General features: G+C 37.9%; 1 long non-coding RNA gene across 1 annotated transcript; it reads left to right on the forward strand.

Annotated features, from left to right (window-relative positions):
* Positions 1–5,768: 5,768 nt before the first annotated feature.
* Positions 5,769–7,703, forward strand: LOC146509319 (uncharacterized). The gene is made up of 4 exons (XR_014876529.1): positions 5,769–5,937; positions 6,312–6,464; positions 6,836–6,925; positions 7,525–7,703. It is a non-coding gene; the product is annotated as an uncharacterized LOC146509319 (long non-coding RNA).
* The last annotated feature ends 183 nt before the right edge of the window (positions 7,704–7,886 follow it).

Genomic DNA, 7,886 nt, shown 5'->3' on the forward strand with positions numbered 1-7,886 from the left:
TCCTGTTTTATTTTGAAAGAGTCTGGTGTTCTTTGTTCACTGCATTTAGGTTTACTCTCCCCTGTGCTGTAATTATGTTTCCTTCTAGTCAGCTGTGTCCTCATGTGTCTCCACTTCCCCTGATCACCTCATGTGTGTATTTAGTCCTCAGTCTTGCTGTGTTCAGTGTCGCGTTGTCTGTGTTCTCACCTCCATGTTTTCACAGTCAGTCTTTGCAGTGATCATCATCGTCTCTGAGTCTTCTTAGTTTGTCACAGTATTAGTTTTCCCAGTTTAGTTATAGTCTAGTTTAGTCACGCTATCCCTGCTTTGTTTGTACACTTTGTCTTCAGCCATAATAAAGGCTCGCTTTCTGTTAAGTTCACTCCCGTCTACTCACTTGTGTACGCACCTGGGTCCATTACACACACCACCGCACGGCCTGTCTCCGCAGACCGTGACAAAACATGACATGTTGTATTATTAGCAGCTACTTTTTCACACTGAAAGTTAGACTGTCGATTGCTTCCTGTCTCTGACCTTTAATAGACAGCAGTCCACAGACCTCATTCAAAGAAAATTATACAGGGTCCTGACCTATCCCTTTGGCCAGGTTAGGACTATGTTGACCACACACACACACAGCCAAGCACTGGACAGATGGCAGAGCTGGACTGAATGACCTGCAGTCCCTGAAGAAAGCCAATCAAACACTGTCACAGAGAAGATGAAGTAAATAATGCCACAATCAATCAATGGGGCCATGAAATAACCAATTATATACTCAAAATTCAATAAAAATTCTTGTTCACTGCCCTCTAACTGCTGTGTCATGTTACACGTTGCCCTCTGGGTGCAGTTGTGAGGATCAGCAGAAAAGGCACTCTGTGCCTATGTTTGTTACTTTGTTTATTTGGTGCTGTGATGTTTTTTCACAAATATAGAATATAAAATCTTGAAGTAGATATACTGGATAAGATCTACAAATGACTTCAGTTTTACCTTTGACATTCATTTGCCCATAATGAAGTATAACATTGTTACAGTGGATACATAGACTGTCTGTGTAACGTATCTGTCGTTAATTACTGACACTAACTGGTGAGATTTTTTGGCATAAAGGAAAACCACTTTAGCTAACACTTGATCCACTGAGAAAGAACGTGTAGATAAAATTGTACCATTTTTTTAATCATTTTCATCAGTGACATAAAATATAAAAGAGATTGTCATTGAGACAAACTAAGCAAATCAACAAATCCATAAAATTATATCAGAGGGTTCCAACTTCGGGTGCCAATATAAAACCTTATCTCAAAGAGTGACTGTTGGAATTTAAACCTCTGACACAGGGTGTGCTGTTGTCATACCAAGATCTAAAATGCTTTCAAGCCTTCAGAAAATAGATGTGCACGTACATGAGTCTTGTAGGAGATTTCATTTCTCCAAATTATTCAAACCATGTGCACAGATCTCGAAAGCCACTTTGCACAGGACACACTTCCCAGGAAAAATGTTTAGTGTCAAAGTCTGTGTGAATACAGTCAAAGGATATTGTAAAAATGTGACTTGCTTTGGAGATGTGAAGAAACAGACCTTAAGAGCTAAACTAAAGTTTAAATTTCAGTTTTAAAAAAATCACTATTAGAGTCATAAAATCTATATTTTGGTGTGTTTGTGTGTTCACTTTTTGCTACTGAGACCGTTTTCATCTGCTGTATTAAACTCTTTTCCAAACCTTGGTGACTATATTTACAAACTGAACTGAAAATGAGCAAAAGTCTCTGTGATGCGTTTTATTGTCACTTTATGCTGGGACAAACACTTCCTGAATGGGAAATATAGTTTTGCATTGGATTAAATTGGACTCTGCACCTTATTAACTTCATTTTCACAAGATACTTAAAATATTAATGTCATTTTAAAATTGATAAGGTTTATTGTATAGTACTTATCAAAACCAGCAAATCAGTTAAAAAAGGCTAATAAAGACACGTGGAATGTCAAAATAAGATACAATGTGATTATTATAGTGATGAACAACTTAAAATTAACATAGAAATCTAAAAGAACTGATTGTAGTTAACCAAAGAATGTCAAAAAAAATATTTTTTAAAGAACAAACAAAAAGCGTATAATATGAATGAGTCTTTAATAAAGATTTAAAAGCAGACACTGATGACACGTGTCAGCGTTTTTTTGTTAAACACTACAGCCAACAAAGTCCTAGACGGCTTGTTACTCTTACTCTCTTACTTTCAGTCGTCATCTGCAACAGCCAATTGGTTTACTCGGCTTATTACACCCCAATTTAGTTGCTCTAACGCACTGGGATGGATGATGATCACACACCGCCTCTTTGTCTACTGCAGCAAATTGACACTGAGAATTCAATCAACTTGGTGAACAGACAATTTAGATAAGCTCGAAAGTGCACATTTTGATTTAACAGGTGGTGCTTACCTTTATTTCAAAATGACCCGGGTCTCTGATCGCTTTGCTGGTTGAGCTCCCAGATCGCGCCCAATCTGTCTTCCTTAGCCTCCTATCGGAATCCCGGACAAACCCCCAATTGTAAATATCAATACTTCACCGAGTTCTTTTGATTCCTCAGAGGCATCCGATGGAAGACAAAACACTGCTCAGTAGAAAATTTAACACTTTATTACTTCTAGAAGGGAGATGCCTCCTGCATGACACATTGTCGCGGATCTCAAAATGGTGGTGTGCCCCTAACAGTTTTATTACAGAAGCTCTCTCATTCTAGTCTAAACAACAGTGTCTCAGTAACTTTCCACTAGAGATGGTCCCCTCTTATCTACAGTTTCCCAGGCAAGCGTGAGCGAGAGTCTACAGCTTTCTACTCCCCAAGGACACATGGTCTAATGCCTTTATTTTTCAGAGCTGTGTCCACTTAATACTACACTATATAACTTTATAACACTTATTAATAAAAAAGCATAGCATTATTGAGGCACTGCAACTTATTTAATCCCAACACCAATCAGCATCTCCAGAACTGATGAAGTCACTAAGAAAGCTGCGACTCCTCTAAATATATTTCATCACGGACCACGTACAGCTGATTGTGGCCTTCCATGAGTCAGACCAGTGAAACTACATATTTAATCTCTATGATTAATTAGTATAAGAAAAAAAGTGTAATTTTAACAATACATGCAGTTTTTTTCTGCATGATGAAATAAATGTGTCAGAGTGGCTCTACAGGCTTAAATTGTAAGAAGTAAATGTTTAAAATTTACTTCTGGTAGCTCTTTGCCCAGACTGTCTTGTAATTACGAAACCGAAAATTGTTTGTTTCACAGAAAAAGTCCAATTTTTTCTACTACAGTCCCATTATTTAAAAAAAAAAAAAAAAAAAAACTGTGAAAAATCTTTTCTGTTATTTAATTGTCTATCAATTACTTTACTACTTTAGTGAAGTATGAATGAAGCCTTGTGCAGGTCAATTAAGTCACAGTTAAAAATCGTATATTTATGCTCTCCTTTACTCCCAAAGCCCTTCAGTAAGGCTCAATTAGAGTGTTTGCCAGGCCACTTCTGCTTCCTGCGGCCTTATGTTTGACACAGCTAGTCTAACAGCCAGGGGACTGGATCTATCAGCTGTGTTTGAGCTGTTTTTGATGTCTAGATCATTTTTAACAGAATTGTTATCTTTTATCATTTTTGTAAGTATTTTTGCTGACTGTTTAGTACCGACCATACAAGTGTGTGCATTTGTTTTAACTGAATGTTTTTTTAGTTTGTTACTAATTAACTGATATGTACATTTGCAGCTGTAGGTAATATCCTCCTGAAAAACAGCCTATTCATTTATGTTCTCTGAAATGGAGATTTGTTTTTGGTCTGTATCTTTTGACTTATGAGTCCTGATGTACTAAATAGAGGACATCTTGGGCTTTCCATTGATATCTCAGGTGTTTGGGTGGCCTCTATTACTTCCAAAGAGGAAGGAAATCCCCCAAAAAGTTCAGTGGGAGGGCATGGATGCAAGTTGTTAACCATGCTTGCTAGCTTTAGATGATACCAGCAGTCCATATGGACCAAATGCATTCTTGTCTGGCAGCATAACAAACCCAAAACACCAACACCAAAGATCTAAAACTGTGATATCACCGTGACATCGTGGTCTCTATTTGAGGGCCATTTCCTTCTTAAATAATACAAGTTAAAATAATTGATGAAAGCACAATAGCAAGCATGAACAAACAATAATAAAAACACTAGCAGGTTCTTTCACACTTCACGCCGTGAACCACCATGCACACTTCAGCATTCATTGGTCTAGGTGTAGGCTGCTGATGCTGCTTCCATACACTGCACATTCATAATATTGTCAATCCAAATACGTTATGTATAAATTATGTTTCTGTGTGAAATCCCAGAAGAAGAAAAAACCCTATACAAGGTGAAGGTCTATTAGTCTATTAATTTATGTTGTGGGGTTGGGTGTTGATACTGGAGTGCAAAATGACTGATGGAAGATGGACAAGAAAAGGTCAAAGCCATCAGATCCTCAGTTTAGAAAAAAAGAGAAAAGAAGAGGAGAAACAAGCAAAAGATACAGGTAAGCAGATGTGTCTTTGGATAATGGCAGGTATTTTGTATCCTGAAAATAGATAACATTCATTAGTAGGGATTGGGAAAACTGTAACAGACTGTAGACACTGATGTGACTTATTGAATCTTTTGAACTGTGTTTGGCATAATATTAGTTAGCCATTAATTGGAAGATGTGTAATGTTGATTTGTCTGCTATTCTCAATGTATGATGGCTGTTTGTTAACCATTTGCATTCTCTCTCTCTCTCACACACACACACACACACACACACACACACACACACACACTATCTAAAATATTTATCTGGTTAAATTCAGTATGGTGTACAGTATAATGTACAATCTTTAATATGTTTTATGTGTGTGTGTGTCGGTGGAGGGGAGAGAGGGAGTGCTCGCCCAGGGCACCAAACTAGCCAGGACCGCCCCTGCTTGTTATTAATCTCTGTCTCTCTTCCACAGCATGTCTTTTATCCTGTCTTCCTTCTGTCCTCCCAACCGGTCCGGCAGATGGCCGCGCTCCCCGAGCCTGGTTCTGCCGGTGGTTTCTTCCTGTTAAAAAGGAGTTTTTCCTTCCCACTGTTGCCAAAGTGTTTGCTCATAGGGGGTCATACACTGAAAAAAAGGCACTGGCCATCTCTTGGATTTATGTAAGCATCTTGCATGTATCACAATTGCCTCATGTTTTAAAGATAAATGTAACCATATAGTGTAAAAACTACATGATATGCAGAAAGGGTGTATTAAATTGTTCATATCATGTTCAGGTGAAGTAAGACAATAAGATAGCAACATTAAATCTCGTGAAACCACGCGTGATTTCATCTCGCGGGCTTTGGATCGTGGTTCAAAAAAGGCATCCATCTCAGTCAAGTCGAGCAGCCAACTCAACGTTTTTGGTATGTCTTGATTTTTTTGAATTAATATTTACCATATTTCAGCCAAATGTAGTTAAACGTCTAGAGTGTCGCCATGTAACATGCTAAAAAAGACCCGTTAGCTTATTTGCTGTTTTATCTGTTGTCAAAGAATTGGCGCTTTTTCATTTGAATTTGTCTTTGGCACAAGAGCCGTTATATCACATTAAACCTAATTATGAGGCACTCATACCATAATTTGGTTTTCTGTGTGAATAGATTTGCCAACTGACTCTTCAGTTACATTGTGTATTTACTGCACCGTGGTGTTAGTGAGATTTTGGACAGCTTTAGCTAATATCATTAGCAGCATTATGCTAGCTTACATCCCTACCCCTCCTGCCCTCACCTGCTGTCCTTTTGTTTCTGTTTTTTTTTTTTGCTGCACATTGAGAGACGACCTCTATTCTGCATTTCACCAGGAGTCAGCTGATGGATTGTGGGTTCAAGGTGTTATGGTAAGAAAGTATATTCTATTTTCGCTTAAGGTTTCTGTAACTTAATTATAATAGGTTTTGTATAATTATTAGGTGCATGCATACACCAATAGACCACCCTATTAATACAACTGAGAAATCCAAAATCTGCCATAGGTTTAACTTATACCTGTATGTATTGTCAGAAAGGTGATTACGGGACTCACATTAATGCACACTTGTACTAAAATGAGGTTGTAACTTGTGGGTTGTTGGGTTGCAAATCAGAAACAAACATCTTTGGATTTTTTTAATCCCATAAGATCTGGAAACACAGGTTTTATTCAACAAAACATTACTGATTAACCAAGCACAGTGCCTGCTGTTATTTCAAAAATAATTTTATGTCATTTCAGATAAAATGCAGTATTCCAGTGCATCCCAAACATGCCTTTACAGTCAAGGTTTCTGACGGAGCTGAGTTTCTCTCTGACAGTCTGCTGAAAGTGTTTGCAAAGTGATCGGGGGAACAGGGCACAAAGCTAAAGGATGTAGCTGCCATGATGACAGTAAGAACTTTAAAATTCTTTAACTACAAAGTGTATATGTATTGCATTAGGTCAGTAAAATAATTTTATGCTGCATCCATTGAAACAGTCAACTATTACCTGTGAGTACTGATTCCACTGAAAGGATGCCATAATTTTCATCACGCATTTACTTGCCCACTGAGAAAAAATTATCTTTTTTTAAAAATATATGTTCTGGAAACTATATATCCATAAAGTTGATGTCAAACAGGAACTTTTGGTATTGCTTTGTAGATGCTGGTGTTGCATGTTGACTGGTTTAAAAAGTCAAGAGTTTTTGTCTGGGATCATTTTCTTCTGTGCTACTGAAAAGTTCACAAATCTCTGTTTTCTTTGTTATAATACTTTAGGATGACATTAATGCTCAAAGGGAGTCCCTCATCAAAGTGCTCCGCATCTGTGTGAAAGACAATTGCAACATCTTGGTGCAGGAGTTCATGGTGAGTGTTTTATGAGTAGATTGTGGCTTTGCAACATTTAAAAATGCATTTAGTTATCCACGTGATCCTCATTGGACTGGTTAGGACCAGTAGTTCTCTTTAATAATTTGAAGTTCACATGAGGCCTGGTAGTGAACTCGGCCGCCGGCCCTTGAGACCCCACCCCCACCCCTGTATTAGGGGTCACATCAGTGTGAAAAAACTTTAAATTTGTCATTCTAGTGAACAAAGGAAAATCCCACCAATATTTACATTAGCTTTTGTTTGAAAAAAAAAAATGACCAACTGACCAACAGCTAACCAAATTGTGGGGCTGAAAGTCTAAATTCTAACATCTTCTGAGTGACATAACCTGGATTTCTGATGGGCCGGTGTCTTTCTAACAAAAATTAATGTAAAGCATTTGAAATTCTTATGTTTTTCACTCTCTCTTAGAAACTCTGTTAGACCATGAATGGCAGCATTGCAGGCCACTCTTTGGCTATAGCTATTTACTATGTTGCTTTCATTGGTTTAAATTACTCTGACATTAGAACTGGTAGATTCGAAAGAGATGAGTTTAAAAAGGAATCTTAAAAAAATGTTTTGTGTTTAACCAGGACTTGACTGAGGCCACTGCACAGATTGAGAAAACCACAATGAACATCTGTCTCCAGAGGATACGCCAGGCAATGACTTTTCTGATGTTGGCATCATCATCAAGGGTATAGTAGTTCTTCAAGATCTGGATAACGTGACCTTTGCAGTAGCCATGCTGTTTGGACCTTTTTTATTTCTTCAATATGAGTTACCCATCACAGCTCTGCTACACTTTTGAGGTGATTCAAAGGGTGGTAATTGTGTTGGATGCAACTCAGCTCTCAAGAAAAGCTCACAACTAAGACAAAACTGCTCCTGCAAGGAAAGCTCACTGTTATGCATGCAAGGTGATCAGCTCTAGGTGAGAAGACATTAAATCTCA

Source organism: Neolamprologus multifasciatus, chromosome 10, assembly GCF_963576455.1.
Source record: "Neolamprologus multifasciatus chromosome 10, fNeoMul1.2, whole genome shotgun sequence".
Classification (NCBI taxonomy): Eukaryota; Metazoa; Chordata; class Actinopteri; order Cichliformes; family Cichlidae; genus Neolamprologus; species Neolamprologus multifasciatus.